A 23,898-nucleotide genomic window follows, 5' to 3' on the forward strand; every position below is an offset into this window, starting at 1 on the left:
TTATCGTCATCTACTTACATGACTAAATTTGGATTTAACTCTTTACAATACATTGCACACACGCAATACAACGCATTACTTAGTGACCTGAAACTTTCAAAAAGCATTGGCACAAGCTTTAAAAGAATATTTTCTCAGCAGCTTATTTATATTACCTCCACACAGGAGGCCCTGAGAGCCCTTTTTAAGAAAAGGAAGGAGTTGAAGATTTGAGGGTTAATGTGTCCAGGAGCGACGGACGAATGAATCAATCCCTCCCACTGCGATCGAAAGAGTCCGGCTGGAGAGGTAAAAATGTCTCCCTCAACCAGTCTATCCCGATTCGGCCCGCCACACAGTACGTGGGCAAAGGCATCCGCCGCCAAGACCTAGGCAATCCTCACCCCATGAATCCGGGCACCCCTGCTATGTCACCTAACGTAGCCAACCACTTGGGGTGACTTATGACAGAGGTGTTTATTACCCAATGAATGGTTGCCGGGGCGGCGGTACCCATATCCGCCTCCCAAATGTAACCAGCTTATTAACCGCTTTATTTTATTAACCAGTGACACATTCCAGAAATGGGTTTTGTTAAACTCGTTGGAAATAATGTATTATAAATCGTATTGTTATTATTTTGTCACATATTATCACTTAAATAAAACTATTATTATTACTGCACAGAAGCTAGGTACAAAAAGGCTATCCTATTATATTTTATAAATCATTATTAATTAAACCTAAACTACTATTACTTGTCTATAATATTTTGTATGTACTTGTATCTGCTCTAGAGCTTGTATTAATTTAATACTTTCTGTCGTAATTTTATGATCGAATGCCACAGTTAATTTTTACTTGTGTTTAAATTATTACTAATGTTTGATTTTGCTTGTTTTCTGTGACATTTAATTATTTTATTTAGTTTATTTGTACCGTTAATATTAAAAAAATAAATAAAAATTTCCGGCGCGGTGCAACCAATTACGAAAAGTAACGTTTTAAGCGCCGATTAAAAGGTGAGTTCTAATAATTACAGGCACCAGGCGTTAACACTTTCTCTTGCTCTGGTTTAATTATTCGAAGAGAACATCGAACAACTAAGTCTATATCGATGGAAGAGAAACGTTCACAACTTTCATCCGAAGCTCGTATCTCCGGGGAGCTAATTAATACCGCTGTACTCCTCCGGGTAATGTTAAAGAAACTTTAATTAGTACTCTAAACGAAAAGTTCCCGCTGCGAAGCCAACAATGTTTACTTACCGGCAGCTTAAAGACTCGGCTCACAGCTGCCTTGAAAGGAAGTCTTGCTCCGTGGAGGGGACTTTTTATTTTATATTTGTTGTAGTAAAAAAATACTGGCGGAATTTCTATCAATTACAATGCTGAGCACACAAGGACGAAGCGGTGTTACGAAACTGGTTATACAGATACAAACATCGACCTTTAATTTAATATCCACTGCATTACGTACTTTTTTCTACCCCATTGAATTTTGATTACTTGCAGTAATTTTACTTTTTATAAATATATATACGTACCTTTTCGTATATTTGGGAAATGTTCAGAGCAAAGGAATTTGCCACTCTGTCCACAATAGATAACTTCTTAGGTCTTGTTACTTGAACCCTCGTCATATTTATTACATTGTACTAGGCACACTGTACCTACATAATATTATGATCGGCCGGAACCACAGTTTCCTTCTTGAGATTCTCAAGGACTATACTGTGTTTTATTTACGATGGCATAGTATGATAATACATTATCTAAAACATGCGAACACCTCAGCACAATTTCTCTTAGTGAGGTGTTCACAAACCACTACTACTAACTAACCCATTTACATACAGTTACTGATTATTAACATGTTTTGTACTACTGTAACTTAATCTCATTAAACTTTAAAGAACTGTAAAATGTGTGTACGGGAATAGAAATAAATAATTTTCAAAATTGAAAAAAATAAATTCGCCATTTGAAATTGACGTCGGAATCAAATCGACAATTAACGCCTTTCAAAAAAACTTACATTTGAACGGTCCTTGTTAACCACCTATTCGGGCCGTCGGGGTTTGGTTAAATCTTGATGACCATTCTGAAGACTTAATTAGTGCTTTATCCAATAACCCATCTCAAAATCATTATTTAATTTCGGAGACCGTTCAAATATTTAAAAAAAAAACAGAAAAGCTCTAAATTCCGATTTGTGTCAACGTCGACAGTAGTTCAAACACTTGGGCCTTAAAATTGTAGAAATATAGATGATAAACTGATTAGTCATTTTTTCATAAAACACCTACACAATAATCAATCACAAGCGAATGCTTCAAACCAGACTAACATAGACAAAAATTAGTACTGTGTGAATTCAAGTAAACTGTAGCCCAAGGCGAAATGTTTCCAAAGCGCCTTACTAGTAAGATAACACTCTCTTCATGTCCATTTTTTGTTCTTGTAATGAAGATGTTTAATACAGGATATGGCCGATTCACGACGATAGCACGTCTGCCGGGTCTAACGCGGTAATGCGGCCGTTTGATACTATGATAGGTGAACATTATAATGTTAACAACTCTCGATGGCTTTCCGGGAAACCAACGGATCTGGTTACGATTGATATCACATGAAAGTGAAAATAATATGGCGTCAGTCAAACGTCAATCTGGTTGCGCGGTGAAGGGCGGATACGGCGCATTAACTAGCCTGCCTCTGAGGAAAATATGCGATGAAAATTAACATACTTATATTAAATATTTCACATGGTTCTGTCGCCGAGAGATCCGTTGTAACATCTCTTTTACGCGCGTCTTTTGTGAGAAAGATTGAGAAGCTTCAGCGGCACGCCTTTAATAATTACACCACTTAAGTGAAAATTGTTCACGACATTGATTCATTAACTGTGACTATGGACAACGGAATATATAGTTTAGTGGAAATGCTATGAAAAGTTAATATAATGAAAAAATACTTTAAGAAGGCGCCAATATCTCCATAATAACAAGAGATGACTTTTCTGATATCTTGATTTTGGTTTTTGGCGTAAAATAGAGTGTCAAGAGAATGTATTAAGCGAAAGTGAATGTAGGAGAAAGCGGGAACGGTACCGGTTCAAGATGGTGCCCTTGTTGGATACATAAATCAACTTCTATAGATTGATAACTTCGGGCTATTTGTATGAAACAAATTTGTCCTTAAAAACCATAGATGTGCCAATAAATAGACATTAAAATTCTCATTCGGAGCCTATTTATCATATTATACTACACCAATGAAAAACTTTGAAAGTTTATTCCATAGATTTTCGGAGTTTTTCGTTGGTGGATATAGTTAGGCAAACATATATGAAGTCACAATATTTCGGTTCCAATTTTCGATCGGAGTTATACCACCCTGGTTGGATAGTAGGTACCTTTTCATCCCACGAGAGTTTACATTATCGTGGTTCCTACTACGAGCTGACGAATCGTAAGAATCAATATTATGGTACCTATCGGACAAATTGTATAACTCCATTGAAATAAAAATAAAAATTGCCTAAAATATATATGGTTCGTAATAAAAGAAGATCATCTGATTTCAGAGGTAATTTTGGTTTTGATTTACTAGAGAAAATTAGAAACATACTTTTTTGGACGCGAGGTCTACTAAATACTAGATCTTAATTGAAGGTAAGCAAGGAGCAGAACAGGTAAATGTATGGCCATCTCTAATAGCCGTAGCAGTCTGTCGGCTATGATTCTAATGGCATCAACACGTTGAACTCTCGACGGAAATTACGGAACAGGCTGTAAGTTCGATAATAAATGAGACTCAAATGCTTCGCTCATTATCAATCTTATATAAATGAATAATGTAGGCAAGAACTCGCAGCACATCTTCTAACGCTTAAGCGTTTATTAATTGGAAATTAATCTAAGAAAATGATTCTTTACGCTCTCATGTTCGGACGTGATATATTAAAGAAATATTCAATATATCAGTAGAATAATTATTAGAAAAACATATTTATCAGCACCTATGCATGAAGTCAATTATCGATAAAATTATCTCTGCTTGAAGTGATTCTTTAAAAAATCTTACGTATTATTTAAATCAGTTAAGATATTAAATGGAATTTTTATTTATTAGTTATTGATTTTAATATAAAAATAATTCGGTTTGGGTTTTGACGTACCAAATGTATTACACATATTTGCCATAAATATACTATTGAAACTAATCAAAAATACCTAATCCTCTACTAGACCGCGTATCCATCACACTAGATCGAAACAAAATGACATTCAAAAACATTTCAAGTTATTAAACTATATTTATTTTGCAACGAAACTCCACAACAACCTTCCACATTAAGATATTAAATGAAAAAACGATATGAAAGACAAACAAAATAGATTTAAATAACCTCAGTCCATTTCGAAACAGGACACCCTAGTGAGGAGGACTAAGAAATATCATTACTATACATAAATTCAACATAATATATTGTGTCTAAGATGATTTATACAGTCGAAAAAATCAATTTTTTTAATAACTGGGCAAATCAAGAAACGGCTGAACTTTGTGCGTAAATTCAATAGTGTTTTCAAGTACTTACAGTTGTCGAAAAAAATGTGTCTGTGGGCAACGTTTTTTTTAGAACAGGACAGATCAAATAAGTAAACAGATCGACTTAAACCTAAATATAAAATAAATATTTGGGGGTTGCTTTTGACACCAATGTTTGGAGGCTTATTCTAAGTGTAGTGTTTTTTGCTTATCGCATTGCACTTTAAAATTGCAAAGGCATCTTTAAAATGTGTATGCACAAAATAGGGAATCAAAAGGAGACTGCAAAAATTACTATTGTGAGAAGCAATGAGATGATTCTCTCCCAGTAGTTCATTACCACATCTTGTGAGATGTTGAGAGACCATATTCCTAAGAAACAGGTCCGGTAGTCTTTCAAACGGCAATTTCCACGGCTCGAAGAAAGCACAGACGATAAATTATAACGCAGTCTATCAGCATATTTAACCATCATTATGCCATCGTCCTCGGGGAACTGATAATACGTTATGTTAGGTTAGGTATCCGCGTATAAATACTAAATTACCAGAAACAAAACGTCTCAAGACAAAATACAACTGATACACTTTTCACTAGCTTCTTTCTAATTTATGTTCTACAGCAATTAAGTTATCGCAAAATACCGTTTATTAGCCAATTTGTGGCAGTTAATTAACTTCTAGATCGTTATTTTTACAATGGCAAGTTATTCTTTCAAATCTCTTTTTATGGTCTTTACAATGCATGTACGTACTTAAACACTAAAAAACATGACTGAACGATCGACAGCTGTGAATGATTACAACGTTGTTGTGCACGTCTTTTTTACGAAAAATGAGCTAAAATGTGAAGCTGTTCTATTTTATTTTACTACAATTTGTAGTAACAGCATTTACAATAGTAAATGTTTTTTTTAACAAAAAATGGGTTAATTAATGCACGTCGTGTTTTATTCAGATTGAATATTTATCAGAGCTGTTGTTAGAGTATATTTAGTCACATATTCACATTGAATATTTATCAGAGCTGTTGTTAGAGTATATTTAGTCACATATTCACATTATATCAGTTCTGTTGTCAGAGTATGTTTAGTCACATACTCACATTATATCAGAGCTGTTGTCAGAGTATGTTTAGTCACATACTCACATTATATCAGAGCTGTTGTCAGAGTATGTTTAGTCACATACTCACATTATATCAGAGCTGTTGTCAGAGTATACTTAGTCACATACTCACACTATATCAGCGCTGTTGTCAGAGTTTATTTGGTCACATATTCATATTATAAACTACTTTTTAATTATGAATTAATCTTTTTATCACAAATAATACCCATTTCAGTGAAAGTGAGGAAACTGAAAGTGAGATATAAATTCATCATTCATTCGAAAATGATGATTCCACCAGGAAATGATTTTGCCAGTGCCACAATCCCTACTAACACTAAAGTGATTCTAAATTCCACGCTTCAATATTTTGTATTAGGTAATTAGCTCGTAATATTCGTGCGTCTAGCGGCAAGTAATTTACCAAGGGGTGTAAACTATTGCTATACTTCACTGGATCTGATATACTCTTCAAAATGAGTGACTGTCTCAATTATCGTTCTTCATATTATTTATGTTAATCAGTATAGTAAGAAATGTTAATTTTAAATTTGCTGTGCTCTATGTTGCGCTGAAATAAAGATGGAATGCGACCAGCGAGGGATATCAAAAACACTAATATTTCATCTAACAGGTTCCTACTTCTGTTAAATAAAACATTATTATCCAACACCGCACATAAAGCAGTAGGCAGTTAGCTACAAAACGAGCTGAGCTGAAGTAATATGAAGTAGGTATGTAATCTTCGAAAAAACATGGCCATACATTCCGACAAAATTTTGTTCCGTCCAAATCGCAAATCATTTTAACAGAGATGTATGGTTATTAATTGCCGCGTATCGTTGTATACATTCTTAAAATAATGGATCCATATTCCAAAGGTAGGTAAGGACGTCTGGAGTCGGGTAGGGTATATAGGTACATTATTATTTTCAACTTCTAATGATGCAAATTACCTAACATGATCTCTCATCTATGATGATTATAAATCATGACGAAGACTTTTTACGGTGGATTATTTATTTCAGAAAGAGGCATAGTTAAAAATATACAGGAATATTACATATTTATTGTATTTCTTTGTATGTCTAGAAATTTTGCATTTGAAACAAATCTCTAAATCAATTACCATAAAAAATATAACCATAAAAAATATAACCATCAAAAATATAACCATAATAAATATGGCTTCAACGGGAAATGAACGTTATGGCTTTTCTAAGAAACATTATATCCGTTCTGTCTCACTCCAAATCAATCGTTTTTTAACTTACCGTAATACCACAGACATAGGAATTAATAGACGAGAAGATATGGGCGAGGGGTAAAATCAACTGTTGAAGAACGAAGGGAGTGAAGCTGACTGTGATTCGTCAATAAATCAATCTGACAGTAAATAGGCATCTCGCATTATAATATCACCATTTACTTCTTAAAAGTAAAATCTGCTTTGAATGAATAGACATTTTTACATGGGAGCGCAAATTACTCGCCACGTTATGAACAAATTTGCGAAGTCCAAATTCGGCAAAGTAAGGCAGCTTCTATTTTCAGAGTCGTAGTTAGTTTCAGAGTATTTAGTTAAGACACTTTTATAAATGTTCATAATTTACTTCCCAGCAACCAACCAGCTTTGTGTTTCGCGTCCAGACGTTTCTCGATGTGATAGTAACAACTGATTCATATTATACGATGTGAATATGCTTAAAATAAAGTAAAATAATGCTTATATATGGAATGTAATACGACAATTGGGTTTATTCTCTTTTTTCACATCTATTTTTACCAGTTTTCATAGTACAAGTCAAAATTTTGCCGTGTTATTTCGTAAAATGAACCGATGATGCCTCGACCATAGTTCGCACAAGAATGATGACGTCACGTTTTCAAATTTCATTTGAGGCCATACGCGAGCCCAGCCGGCTCAATGGAACCGGTATGGGGAGTGGGGATAATACGCTTTTAATCACTTAGGGCAGGTCTACTAATATTCATATGTCTATGCGTAATACATAATTCAAACAAAAACTAAAGAGAATTTGACTTAGGACATCGACAAAATTAATAGACATGCTTTCGTGTTAAAGTAGCAATAAAGTTCAAATAAAGTATTTTTAATACAAAAACACATTTTTTAAATTTCGTGAACATAGGGTATCTGATAACGCTAGTTTAATTTAAATCGTAGAGAAAGAATATGTAAAGTTATTTACACTCTTTTGAAATCCTAAGTAAATATTTAAAAAATAAATTCTGTTGGTAACCAGTAGGCGATAGATTGCTTAAAATTAAAAGCAGCTGCTTATGCAAATGTATGTCGGAGCATGTGTGTTGATGGATGCCGTGTCAATAATACACGTACTGGTTCAAACGCGTATAGTTCTTTTAATTGGCGGGACGGTCAAAGTAAAAAAACTTCCGAAATATAATCGTAGCATCTGAACGCATGAGAACGGTAAACATATCCGAATTACTTGAAATTGAACAGAGAGGAAACTGAAATGCTCACAATTCTAACGTTCTAATTATGTTCAAATGATGACCGCAATCACAGTGAATCGAATTAAATCTAATTCGTGAATTATAATTTTTGGATACAGACAATTAACAAAATACGATAATAAAGAATATGATTGATTTCATGTTGTGACCGATATGTCGTATAATCTTTCCGAGCAGCTATTAAATAAAATCGTTTGTTTTCAGTACAATCAATATAGATACATAGGTCTTTCAATATAATAAACAGAAAACTTTTGTCAATTTCAAAGGGAAGGGGACCTATGCAGGGCCGTCCCTGAGCCAATTCGCGCCTGGCGCAAGTAAAATTTTAGCGCCCAAGGGCATAATCTCAAGGGCTTTGTGTTAGGTGAGGTACTATCGGCGCCTTAGCAATTCGGTGCCCGGATCGGATTACTCCAATTGCCACCGCATAGTGCCGGCCCTGGAAAGGGGGGAGGAAGATAGAGAAAGTTACGGAGAACCTAGCAATTTTAAAATAGTAGGTAATTAATCAATTCTTATCAAGTGACTCCCGATGGCGTTGACTTTTATTTTGATGATTTTTTTTTATTAATATAATGAAATTTAGCGCCCCTATTTGTTAAAATCAGTAGACGCCTAGGTAATCAATCAAATTTAGATGATTTGTGTTTTAGTGTAGCGCCGTTTTCGTGAACAGTAATCTCAAGGGCGATGAGTTAGGTGAGGTATTTTTAACTTCTTAGCCCCTTGGTAATTCGGCGCCCGGAGCGGACTACTCCAATTGCTCCCCCGTAGGACCAGCCCTGACGCTGTGCTAGGAGAGTTTGGTCTACGATGAACTGAGGCCACCGACGTAGCGCAAGATAGAGACGCTTGGGAGATTCTTCGAAGTATATGTTAGGTGTCCCGGCCCAACCAGAAAAAGGTTATGGAAAATATATTATTTTAACTATCAAGGAATAGAAGAAAAGATACTAAAACTAGTAGGTACTTTTGAACAAACGTACACAATTAAATACCTTCATCTAGTTAATATACAGGAAACACATTCCTTACCTGTATAATTCCATGTAATTGAGTACCTCTGCGATTCTTAGAAATCATAAAATATTTGATGGAGTATGTTCTGTCCAATAACTAAAGATGGAGAGTAATATCACTAATAACCATTTCATTAGAAACCCTTGCGATTGTTTTTACAAAACTGCTGTTCACAAATCAGCCAATTACAAATATGATTGCAGACCATTTTATGCATGACTATTATTAGTTACTGTTCATTGAACTAATAAAATATTAGTTTAGTAGTAATAAGACTCATTGTAGATTTTAAGAAACTCGTATTCAATATAAGAGCTATCTACGGGATAATTAATTGGTTACAAATTACAATTTGATTTGTTTTATTGTAGGCATATACTGGGGATGTTTATTGTCGGTGCTCTTATACATTACAAGCATATTCAAAACGTTTTACTTCGGTACAATGAACTTAAATGTACACATATTTGGAGTTTGGAATCAGGGAAAAATTTGCTGTTTCTGTTGAACAAAAAGTAGTATAGAAAATAAACCAATAATGCGACAACTAAAGAATAAAGAAGAACAAAGGAAAGGCGCGGGCGTGTTTCGTGGTCCAAGTCTGGCCAATCGGGCCTTAAATTTATTTCCAATACCAAACTGTGTTTCGTCATCATTTTAAAATTCATATGGGATGGCAAAGTACTGTGGTGTACGATGTCAATCAAGCGTAAGTGCGCTTGCTAAATGAGCGAGAACCTAGTCAGTGCAAGGAGAAAAATGATTATTGCTAATTTAATATTAATCTATTCAAATTATTGGTAATTCCGGTTGAAAATGGAAATGTAGGCCTTACGAATAAATTAACAAATTTCGTGATATACTTTAGGTAAATTAATAATACATTTTCAATACGTCGGAACACGTGTTCGTGAAAATCCGAATATTTTTGCATTACATTGAAAGTTCTTTGTATCATCATTATATCAAATCTATAAAACATTAAATTGATGTTTAATTAATAAGGCCAGTTAATTTATCGTGAGGGCAAAAATCGTTTCCTCTCCGTGTGGCGATATTGGTTTCCATACAAATCTAACTGTAAGGAATTTCTAGTGTGTATTATCTATTCATTGTCTATAACTGACTCACATCAGTTGCCATCTTTATGAAGCTTGGCATTAATAATTTGAGTTCCTTTTCGTCATCTGCGGCACGCTTCAACCGTATATTGTCTCATTCACTTTCTACGTCGCCTGTCTATTTGTGTTATTCCACAAATCCACCACTTCGGAATCAATTTCTGAAACCATTTTAATATTTATAACATATAAGATTAGGTTTCCTTGTCCTTCACCTTTAAATTTCATAATTACGTCATTCCTAAAGGTATTCTTAAGGTTGCGGACTAGTCTGAGAAGGGACAATTTTGTAATCTATTTACGCTTTCTGGATTTAAATTACCGTTGTTCTTACTCGACAGTTTCCTGTATTAACTTTATTGGTGTAATGAGTGATGCTATTTTTGAAAAATATACTACGCAAATGTTAAGTAATTATGGAATGAAAATAATTGTCATTTTAACAAAGCGGTACAACTCGTAATTGTCAGTTTAGCGCTGAGAATAACGCCAAACGTCCAACACCACAAGTTAATAATATATAATTCATATATTACAGTAAGAATGTCAATCTAACTGTAGAATACTGAACACCAACGGACTTGTGAAGTTCTATATAATGAAAATAAATTTATCAAATGGTATTAGAAGCGTCTCATTTGATAATGGCGGCATCATTTACCCGTCGATGGGCACATTTGAATAATGTGACGATAGGAATAAATAAGTCTTCGTACGTGTATGGTTTACCAGTAATAGAGCAAATTTAAATTATAGACATAGTGTACGAATTAGACCCGTACTCTAGCTATCTGTAGATGAACAGATCTAATGGGATGATTTTATCTCGACCATAAAGGCATGTAATGCAGTGAACGTGAGCGACTTTGATTTAAACGAGCATCATGCTAGATACAAGTCTAAAAGATTGGTTGACTTTTTATAGAGACTACCTACTGCTAGGCTTCCGGTTAAAGATTTGGGGTAGATACTTATCTACCACCTTAATACAGATTGGAAGGTAGTTAGATGTAAAATGTATACATACATTTTAATACACAAAGTTAGTAGGTATTCTATGCTAATCTCCCCGATAATTATCTAGCATTTTCTTCGATTACAAAGATAAAAACAGCATTGTCAACAATGGATAATTAAAGCGTACATAAGAGATTTATAGAGTATAATTGATGGGTTTTATGTGGGTTATAGTTAAATCGTCAGATAATCAATCTATGAACAATGAAGCACGACGCATAAATATTACACAAAAGCAGAAAACGCGAGAAAGAGGCCTAAGTTTCTACAAGAAATGTACTGATTTTGTATAATGATGGCTGTGCTAAAAATGTCTTGCTTCAATAAAGATAAGTGTATATCTGGTAGGTAAACTAGTTCTGTAACTATTTCTATAGAAAAGATATGGGATACCTACATAACCGCTATATGTAAAAACCAACTGGCCTCGAACTATGTTTTTGAACATTATAATAATTTATGTGGATAGGCAAATAGACATTGAAATGTAGAAAAAAACATTCAAAGTTTTTTTATGAATTCTCAGATCTAAAGGTAGGTTGCATAGATGCAGAAGCACGTTAAATAATGATAAGAGAATCGTGTAAGTAGGTAATTACAATATAATAATTCCGATTAATTAAAATAACACTAGCGCAGACCCGTGAAAAATCACGGAATATTTTAACTTTAGGATTTTTGAAGCTGAAAGTATTTGTAACAAAAATATTTGCCTCAGGAAAATATAGACATACCATTCAAATCTTAGTATGCTTGAAAAATTACGACATCTATTAAACATCATTATAAAAGTACAAGACACTTTATTGTCATACCAATCGAACCAAACATGTATATTCAAGGATAGTAATTCAAATAATATGTGTGTTCGATTGAAATAGCCATATTAACGTTCCGCTAAAGTTTTTACACTAGACCTATTTTAATGAAATCTCACGAATTGTCTCAGTAAGGTATCTTCACTATATTAATTCATCTAAGCATCTGTCAAACACTTGAACAAAAGAAATTGTTCACATTTCAAATAAAGCATTAAAAATCAATAAAATAATTTTGGTGTCGCTAAAAAATCACGCATCCATGCACCGACAACTGAATTTAGTATATGAGTATAGGTACTTATCGTTTTGTCTATTGAGATTTATGATAACTAATTAATACAGTAATTTAATATTATATCCGATAAGGATAAATTCTAGACTTTTATAGTTTGCGTTATCGAGACATATTGTATTTATGGCTTTATAATATTATGACCATTGAAAAAATAGCGTAGCCAGTTTGTTGTAAGATCATTAATTAATTAATATTTAATGGGCATCCATCAACTGATTATAGATTATATGATTTATTAATGCCAGAAGATAATATAAGAATTGCAATACAGTAATAATTAATGTTATGTACGTAATTAAACTCTTTATAATTATATTATCAGCCTCAGGGATCCATAGAAGCCCGAGTAAATCAGGCCTCCAAAAAGTTGGGCGTCTTGTACAGGGCTAGGAGATTCTTCAACAGTGACCAGCTGCTGACCCTGTACAAGTCTCAAGTCCGCCCAACTATTGAATTTGGGAGCCACCTTTGGGCTGGTGCCCCAAAATACTTGATAAACCTGCTTGAGTCTGTGCAAAGGAGAGCGATCCGTCTGATTGACAATCCGTTGTTAACAGACCGATTGCCTTCTCTGATGCATAGACGCAATGTAGGCATGCTGTGTCTGTTCTACAGGTATTTCAATGGAGCCTGCTCTAAGGAGCTAGCAGCATTGATTCCTGATGCACCGGTGCACGTGCGCGAAACTCGACGGACACGAACTGAACACCCGTTCACGGTTGACGTTGGCTTCATGAGAACGGGCCGTTTTTACGACTCGTTTTTGTGTAAGTCGGCTCGTATGTGGAACGAGCTACCGGCATCTGTTTTTCCTCCCTCCTATAATCCGAGCCTCTTCAAGGCCCGCATTAACAAATCCCTTCCTACAGCCCCTACCTTACTCCGCCTCACAACGCCGCCCAACCGGGTGGTGACATAGTTCCCCTGTCTGTGCACTGCACAGGCAGGGACACTCTTGTGAGGTGTCACATAAAAAATAAAAAAATAAAAATAAAGTATAAATAAATCATATCTTAATTTATTTATACTAAGGCTGAGTTCATTTTATTCGTATTCAGTGGTAGATACTCTCAGTAACGCCCTGGTGGGAGACCATCACTCAGAATCAAAACGTTGCTGGAAATGGTGCAGGCGTTGTTCAGTCAGCAGATTTCCTAAATGTCATACGGCTACGTAAAAGTTAAAAATACTAATATATTGACAGTGTCGAATTGAAATATTCGTTACTAGTTTGTCGAAAAAAATCGAACATTGTTACTATATTATATATATTAAACCTTCCCTAACCTAACATTACCTGAAACTGAACAAAAATGGTAAAAGAATAACATAAAAATGGTTTGCCACATTTTTTGAAAATAATTATATTAAGACGATGCACCACGTAGTAATGCAAAATCATGTGTTTTTGGTTTGAACATTTGGTCGCCTAGAAATGTTTCAGATGCTTTAATTAAATACCGCGAGTATAATAGATCTTGGCCTTTGAAATAATCGAGTATTTTTTACATAAGTCTGTTTATAATCCCAGAAAAAAATTATTTATAAGGCCTATGAAAAATGCTTTAAAGTTCAAAATTTCCTACTTACGAACCCATTTTCTGTTATGGTTTTATTGTATAATGTGGCAAATTAAGTTATTTATAAAATGATCGGAAAACATTTAAATATTTATGCCTGAACATCCACAAAATAAAATAAAAGGCACTTTTTGGCCGTGTTTTTTTCTTGTCAAATCAAAACAGCTGGATGGTGTTAAGCGGGAATTTAAGCCTTATCGCCATCTACGTAAGGAGTGTTATTGACGGCGGCTCGATTCAAAATATTACACGACCGCGACGTAGTGCATCGCCTTAATCATACACAATTAATTGTAAATATGAAAACATTCTTAATTATCTGGAATCATAATATGTAATTTCATACAAGAGCAATATTATTTATAAATTCGTTTCCACCCTATTTAAAAATAATATTATATATGTATATCATTCAGGAATTCTGGTATGTACGAAAATAAATATATAAGGAAGCTTTGGGGGATTGATTTTCAGAGGGATCAACAACACTGTCAAGGAATTACTTATTTTAAGGAAACCATAGTCTATATATCTCTATAAATTTCAACGCAAAATCGATTAATACTCTAAAATCCGGGAGCGTAATAGTTTAATTTCCTACTGGATAGACTTATGACCAGAAAAATAATAAATACATATTCTAATACTTCGGAGATGAATCGTCTATGATTTATTTATGGAACAGTTATTAAGATTCTCATTTCACAAATTTTCTACACGTAATTTAACTTTAGTATTATTGAAACGCACATAGAATCCATACAATAATTATATGTCGTGAAATACTATTAATTAAAAGGGTGCTTGATCGCGATCGCGATCGTTTAGTAAAATAGTATTTCGATTTCCATTGAAAATGAATCCAATTTATTTGTATGTGTTACAACGTATGCGAAATTCTATCATTAAGGCAGTTTGTAAAACGCACGATTTATTTACATTTATTACAAGAGAAATGTATTTTCGTTAGACCGAAAAATGACTATAAAAGTAATGTTCTAAACTCGTGCTTATTTGTATTTACAATGATGTATTATTCCAGACAATTCCTTAAGTTCTTTGTTTAACTGACATGATAGTTACAGTAAATTATATAGTTCAATAACTTTCTTCGACGAACGAGTCGTGAGAAGACGCCTGGCATCGAAATCACCAGGACTAGACTATATGTAAAAGCTTATAATATGTACATTATTATACAGACTATAAAACTACGCTAGGTAGTAGTTTTTCAAGACCGTGTCAATCGTGTATGCCGACGCGAAGCTCCCTATCGAATCGTTAATATTTAACCGCCATTTATAGGCATCCGAGTGAGAGAAACTCGTTTTGCAACGCCGAGTCTCCCGTTCAAGCAGAGTGTGCGTCTTTGGTACGAACTGCAGGAATACACTGTCATTTGAAGTTAATCATTCATAAATAAACGCAGATAACTTAAATGTCAGCGAAGTGATAAACCCCAGCTGAAGAAGACCGATGTTTCATCATATTATGTAGACGTGTAGTCTAGACATCTGTGGCTGTAACGAGTACAATCGTCCTGATCAACCATGCATAACTTCACAACTTCTTTCTCTTTCAGATCTATGAACCATATTGATTAAAATGGTGACACATTATTTCTTGCATCGAAATCCGTTCAACTTTTTCTAATGTCTTCGTCTCTTGACTGAACTTCTTCCTGCGTATTCGATTTGATTCGGACTTTGTTTGACTTAATTTACATTATTTATTTCGAGTTTTCGCAAGCCAAATTGTTGTGATTTTAATAATGTATTTTTTAATGGGCAAGTAGTTTGTGTTTGACTACGCTATCAAGAGCGTACCTTACAATGGTGAAATCATAAAAGACATAGTACATAGACATGTGACAGTAAACATAATTAATTTAAAGCTAAAGAAACCACTGTGTGATGTTAGGAGCTCATGTGCTTTGTGGTACAAAAAACCAAATCGATGTCATCTTGAAGAATTTATTTTGGAAACATACTTTCATCGTCTTATTTCATCTTCAACAATCTGCATCATACATTTTCTATGTATCGTACTAGATCCCAGTAGAGGGCATTGTTAGCTGTATTTAAATTATAAATTTAACGGTATTACTCCCACCGCCTCAAGTTGAATATGCTATTAAAAAGATACAAGTCAGCAAGTTCAGAGTAAATTTTATATCGAGCTATCGGATATCGATGACCTCCCAAATGTGCTGAGTGTTCGCAGATACCTACCTATTACATTGTCGAGCGGTGTTTTTTAAAACTTATAGATTAGAAATGAATGTGGTTTTAGAATTCGCAATTTTTTTTAAACCTTATTTAGGTCTACAAATACTTAGTATTAAATAAATTGTTTAATAGAACAAAGAAAAATTACTTAAAACTGATCGCGAGCTGATTTTTAAAGGAAAAAACTCTTCAAATAGACAAAATTTGTTACGGCCTACTTCCAATAAAATGTCTCCAATGGTACATTGTTGTGGAGAATGCGGGGGAAGCCACCGATGCACAGATTGGATGTCTATGGACCAAGCAGAAAGGGTCTGAAAATTCCAAAAATTTCAATAAAGGACGTTATAGGAATATAGGAAAATGAGAAATCTGCGTCAACATGAAAAAGCTGTGGTTAATAAATTAACTTTCTAAGTTCTCCGAATATGGAAATGTTACAAATGAAGTTAAATGTAATGTATGTAAATTTCCTTAAGATAAATGTTTCTTTAAAACACAAGATTTACGTTGAAATGTTTGTTTTATGACTCCCTATTTTTGTTAACATTAAATAATATTTATATAATTAAGTTTCAATAAATAAACAACAACAACAACAACAAAATCTGCACCTAGGTTTTTGATAAATTAGAAGAAGTGGCAAATAATAATCGGAATGAATAGCCCTTCAACAACCCAAAACTTATCACTGACTGCTTTACTCTCAGCTATAGATAGGTACATATTACAGCAAAACTTATCACTGACTGCTTTACTCTCAGCTATAGATAGGTACATATTACAGCAAAATCTTTTATAAGTTTTCATCAAAAAACATTTACATTGTATATGAAACAAGGAAAAATTATTCTTGTAGCGAATTGGGAGATGTGAAAGCTGGGATTCTAACGGACATGGGAATTGGGAGATGTGAAAGCTGGGATTCTAACAGACATGCGAATTGGGAGATGTCAAAACTGGGATTCTATCGAACACGCGAATTGGGATTCTAACAGATATTTGAATTCGGAGATGTGAAATCTAATATTCTTACGGACATGGGAATTGGGAGATGTGAAAGTTAGGATTCTTACGGACATGAGAATGTTTTTCAGATTAAGATTTAAAAACCTCCGAACCTAACAATAAAAATAATAATAATGGAAAACTTTAAACGTGAAGTAAGCTAATTTATTGAATTATTGAAAGTACGTGATAAATATAAATTAAATAACATAATAAAAACGTTTCCCGTAACTATTTTACTGCTCGCCATAAAAATATAACTGATTATTATGCCTCCTAATTTGAATGAGGAATACGTCTGGTTCAGCCTACTACCGGAAAACGAATCATTGAGAAGGTTCGCGATTGAAGAATGATTGTGTAGTTCTCCTCCACACGGAGAACTATACTGCATCGTCTAGTGTGACAGTACACCGGAGGGATTATTGATAAATTATGAATATAAGAAAGTGCATTAGAAACATAGAAAGGTTAAAACATTTTTTTACGATGACATCATGCGTTAAGTTTATTAAACTGATTAAATAGTTTATTTAAATGATGGGTCTTCCAAAAAAAAATTAAACATACAAAAAATTCAATGTTCCGTCCAAAAGAATAACGCATAACGAGAACATTGCAATTAGGTTAATAAATACTTGAACATTGTTGGGAAAGGCCTGTACAAATTATGTTTCCCTTTTGTGCATTGTGCGTTGTTCGTGTGAACGGAACCAATGTCCTAATTCGCACCCGTTAAATGGCCATAACATGTCAGGATATTTGTAAAATGATAAACACATGCTATTTATGCATATAAGTTCCCAAACTGCCAAATATACCCATTGATATTCCCTTTTAAGTCGGTTACGGGTTAAAATGTTTTTTATTAATTTAGTATTGACGATTTATAATCGTTTTTTTATTTAAAATGATATAAAATTTCGACACTTTTTCGTGTAATAAGCCACTTTGTAAATTGCCAACGACCAAGAAAGTGCTAAAATTATATAGGTTAGGTAGGTATTACAGAAACATCGTTGCTCTCAATTTTCTGCGAACGTAACTTCACACACACTTTACCATTCAAAAGAAATAACTGATTGTAAATCACCAATAGTTTTTTCGTTTTCCTGATATTTCTTGAAAGAAATATTTGCATTTGTATTTAGTTAAGCTCTTCTATCAAATGATACAATGTGCCTAGGAGACGAGCCGCCCCTGTCGCAAGTTATTGTTCCCATAGGTACCCGGTACCTGCCTGAGCGCACAATCGTGTTGAATAATTGCAGCGGATAAGATGAATAATTCCTTGTGTCCAGCATTATGGCTGTGTATCTGAACTTGATGAATGTTCACCTCCATTATCTCTGAGTTTGACCGAATGCTAAAGCAGGACCACGATGAGAGATAATATGTTTAATCAAGACATTTGCAAACTAGTATACACGGATATTAGCGAAAAGATTAGAATTATCGATTTGCAGTGAAAAGCGAGATCAGATGAGAAAGGCGTATCAAATATATATATTTTTTAATTTAAGCCGAAGAAGTTATAATTACTTGACCGCCATTAACTTAACATTGGAAATAAAATAATGAACATGATTCGTTTTTTACGGCCAATTCCAGACTATGTATTTATGCTCTATGGAATTAAATGGGATTGTAACCATAGATATCCAAATTCGGTTGTAAAGTGATTAGGTTGTAACCATAGATATTCAAATTAATAGACGAACCAATTAGGAAAAGGGGATCAAACTAACAAGCGAGGAGCACGGGAGGCGGCGTGACCGTCCAATATATGAATCTGACAGTATAGGCAACTCGCATTGTAATGTCACCATTCGGTCCTCGAAAATAAAATCTGCTTACGAATTACTAGTCCTTTTTACAATGGCACGCAAATTTCTGGCTGCGTAAAAAACTATTATCACAAATCGGGTAAACAAAAGTTCGGGCTTGTTTCCTAAATTTTATATTTTGTAACATTATTTAGTTAGACACGTTTACAAATGTGTTATATACTGGTATGCATCCAGCTCGTCGAAATGATACCCAGATTTCATGTTAGGGTAAGTCTATTAATTTGAATGTCTATCGTTGGAACCTAATTGTTCTACATTTATTTTTTTAATAATTTATTTATTTAATTCTTCACGCCTTATTTGGGCTGTACATTTTACACTATTTTATACATGTAATAAAAATTTAAAATTAAAACGAATACATTAAAAAATAGTTCGTACAATGTATGATTAATGTAATGTTATCAACCTGTTAATCAAAATGTATAGGTATAAAGAGAAATACGCTATCTAAAATTTAAAAAAGAAACGGAAGATAGAATTTTTGATAGTAGTGCAAAAGAAGATAATAAATTTAAGAAAGTCGGTAGGTACGACTTAGTTCTGAAATTAGTTTCAATTTTACTATTTTACGTTGATAAAATGTCGATGTGCCTATAATATATTATGTATTAAGTATTTAACTGCCACTATTATTATACTATTTACTTATCCTTATTACAAATCCACACCATTAAGATGAACGAACGAATATCAATAAAACGATAAAGTACTTAATTAAATAAACTGAATTCACAAAACGTGTATTGGAATCCAAATGTGCTCGGAGTACGAAGAACGCTGTCGCTAATCGAAAAGGGATATCCCCTCAATTATTGAACTGGGCACCATAAAATACACACCTGAATGTTTTCATTTGTAAAATTCCATTCGCAATGATCAGCTTGAAAGATAATCGGCCATTACAGTAACAATAATACGAACAACCAATTCCGTTTAAACAAATCGAGGCTCTGCCGCGGAGAACGGGAAACTAAATCGATTGTTAGGTATATGTTATCAAACAGACGTGAACTTTAACCCGCGCTCGCTTCCCAGGAGAGCATTATAGTACAGGAGGTCAGTGCTCGGAGGGCTCTGATCTGTTCTCCCACCGCTTCTAGCAGGAAGGGAAACAAAGGATGCCAACATCTGCTATCTACTGGGCCTATGAAGAATATTATCTTACTTGGTGTACTTGCAATGATTGATGCTTACATTTCTCCATATTCTTAGATAAAGGTTTTTTTTGGTCAAGCCCTGTTGTTTGAACACCCGTCATCAAATCAGCAATTAGCGTAATTTTGTTTTTGTTTGTCGACTGAAAGTTCCCCTTTTTCGACCCGTCAGCATTTAACCAATTGCTTGACGGCTGAATCAACAACTGACCCAACAATCCGAGGTTGACGGAGACCTTTCAAATGTTACCCAAAATTAAAATAGCGCTGTAAGATACTTTTTAACAGCGTCAAATAATGTGACAGGAGTTCAAAAACATGGCATAATGGTATGAGCAATAATTACACAAATTATTGGAAAATTTATTATTCTCTTGTAATTTTGTACTGATTATTGGCTTATTACCAATTAAATATCTGAGATAATGCATAGACTTACCTAAATCCACGTAAAAACCTAAAAAATAAATAAAGCTTATAAGAACATTTGAAAAAGCTCCAAATTTTGATTGTGTATCAATTTGAAGCCGTGGCAGAAAATCTGTAACTGGTTTTGGATCACGGAATCTCAAATGCATGGAGATCATTTACTGATATAAAATACTATTCGTTTTCCAATTAAAAACGGGACTGCAGGTCTTTATCGAATTAATTGACAGAGCTCATAACAAAGTACCAGTTAAAAGCGAGTGTTTTATGAGGACGGCGGAACACGTGTTCATAAAAATACTGATATTGTCGCATTCCGTCATGATATTTAGGAAAAGAACACGTGTTCTCAATAAATTCTGAATGGCCAATATTTTATCGGGAAATTGGCTTGCTATAACTTTTTTAACAGGATAGTCTTTCTCCGTGAGTTAATCAGTTTCCCTTTTAACGACAACATATTAAAAATAAGAAAAGCAATAAAGCTATTCAAATGCTCTTTACCCGCGATTCTACGAGTGTGAATAAATGTTCAACCTAATTAAGGAAACGATCTAGGTAAGCCTCATTTACAAAGGAGTATTTCAACGCAATGTGTTTTCCGGTTTTGTGCAGAACCTTACAGCAGTTTGAACGCAGTAGTCGTGGCCCGGCGAACTCCCACGCCCAAAACTCGGCGCCGAACATTTTACTTTCCTTGCACGAACAACGAGGCAGCAGTTAGGAACAAACGGCTTTTTCTTCTTTCCTTGGATGAAAAATAAGTATTAACAATCTGCTCCGTTTAATTAACAGACGAATAACTTTACCTGCTTTAAGTCCTTGAAGGAGCGTACTACCAACCAACGAATGCCAAATTACGCACGCTTATGTCACTTTATGACACCATAGCCATTCCAGATTAGTTTTTAATAATTCGCCAACCAAATTTAAGTCATGTTTTATGAATATAGTAAATTATAAATAGCAAGAGTTATGTTAGATACTTATGTTAAAAAATTTTAAAAATTATTCCCCATTATAGTTAAAAATTCGTTTAATAATTATTTATTCTATTCTCTGTTTTCAGGATATCGGGAAGGAGATAAAAAAATTGTATATGTATCCAAATGGGCTATGATTCTTTTACCACTTTCTGTCTTTACTACTGCATTAGTGAATAATTTATTCTGTTCTTTAGTCCTGTATAGTGTTCGTGTACTTGTGGCGTTTTTATAAATGTTTTGTAAAATGTGTATTTATGTTTTATTCTTACAATTTTCACTAAGTCCATTTCTTGGTATATATTAAAAGGTTTTTTTTATAACTCTATTTCGTATTACTTGTAAATAGAATAATTATTTGATATGTGCGTTTCCCAATATTTCTATTAGATAATATTTTTCAGCTTGCGTATTTATTTCAATAAGCTGAAGACTGATAATTATACAAAAATATATCAGAAAATTATGTTTTTAATTCAGAGAAATTTATTTGTACACGATCAAATTAAGTTCATCTTTTTTTACTTTCTTAGTCGACCAATGGTTATACGTCTTATTCCAATGCCTCGGCGCACGGTGGCACGTGATTATTTGTGAAATAAAGTTAATTGTTTCATCCAAAATGAGGCCACCATAAAGCCCAAGTCGATGTTTTTTGTCAGTAATCTGTAAAAACGAACCTTGTTTTTGCCCGACCGAAAGCGCCTGCCTGACGTCTCCAAGTATTTATTTTTAATTCTGGTTATGTACAACTTGATTTATAGTATCAATAATAATAATTAATCAGACACTGGGACAGATAAAGAACTCGTTTTCCACCTAATAGCGATTCCAACTGATTTATATGGCGATTTTATTAAATTAGTCAGACAAATCACCAATAATGGGTGATCTTTAGGTAAATTTTTAAAAAGAGTGTGATGTTCTGGCAACCATGGTGGGATAATTTATCCATAAATTTGTTTAGTAGATAAATTATTTTGTCATTGATAAAACAACATGATAACATATGGGGGGAACTAATAAATATGATGGTACACATTGGTTTGTGTGTTGCGGAAACTTTGATAGAAAGAATTGACCAGACAAATTGAACCACTAAATACTTTTCTATGGTTTTAGTGTTTACCATTTATAACTCCATGTTATTTATTGACATAATGTACTTTCATAATGTTTACCGGACGGCCGCGTTAATCAATTCCGCCGTTCACCACTTTCCTAAATTATGATAGGTAGGTACAACTATACTTAAAAAACGCGATCACGAATGAGATGTACTTCATGACACTGATGTTCTCTGCATTACGGTGGCATACAATGTTGATACGATTCCACGTGCCAAGTTTCCGGTTGTTTGTACATAGTGTCTGTAAGGAATTTCCCGTTCTGCCTCGCTCCGCGCCTCGAACATTAGAATTACCACAATAATAAATGGTCCGGATTTGATGTGGGCATCCATCAAGCTCTGAACTGGGGAACCGACAGTTGACAGAAACCGCAATGCTGGGTAATCACCTCGCTGCATTTTCTCTGACCATAAATACGGCAATACCAACCATCACCCAAGTAACTGCCTGCCTGCTACATGGGTACCTATTTCGTGGCGTGCCTTTTTTCCCGATTTACAGCTCCACATGGATAATTTTGCAGGCGGTCAATTAATGGATGAATTAATGAACACTTTTTTTAATCCATTTTTTTTTATGGATAACTTTGAAGGAGACCAAAGGGGAAAATACATAATACATAGATATTTGTATCCACAAAATCGACACTGGTGATTTTTTTAGTCTGGGATCAGATATAGGCTTTGAAAAGTACAAATAAAAACTAACATTTATAGGAAGAGTTAACCCGTAATTGACAGTAATAGAATAGTGTAAAGCGCCATTGAAATTTGAATTGCTATACAGCGATATATAAGGTTTTATGGGACACAGGCTGTAAATTTTTTCCATAAGGAAAGCTTTTGGTGGGTATTTTAATAAATAAAAAGTGTTTTTCTTTCGATTTACAATTTTTTTTTAAAAAGATTATAGGAAAAATGCACCCTACTGCCAAAATTTAGCAACGATAAAAATGATCCTTTTAAAAAATTATAGCATGCCAATTTCCGTAAAGAATATAATTCGGAATATATAGATAACACGTGTTGTTTTTCTAATAAATAAATTTTACGCGCTCCTCATAAAACATCCACTTTTAACTGATACTTTATTATCAACTCTGTCAATTTA

The 23,898-nt window shown here is 34.0% G+C and overlaps 1 protein-coding gene across 2 annotated transcripts in view; it reads right to left on the reverse strand.

The window, feature by feature from the left end:
* Positions 1–23,898, reverse strand: part of dgo (ankyrin repeat domain containing protein 6 diego) — a 136,669-nt gene that overhangs the window by 12,256 nt on the left and 100,515 nt on the right. The window lies entirely within an intron of this gene.

The sequence above is a fragment of the Hesperophylax consimilis genome, chromosome 1 (genome assembly GCF_061612785.1).
Source record: "Hesperophylax consimilis isolate HC1 chromosome 1, BYU_Hcon_1.0, whole genome shotgun sequence".
Lineage (NCBI taxonomy): Eukaryota > Metazoa > Arthropoda > Insecta > Trichoptera > Limnephilidae > Hesperophylax > Hesperophylax consimilis.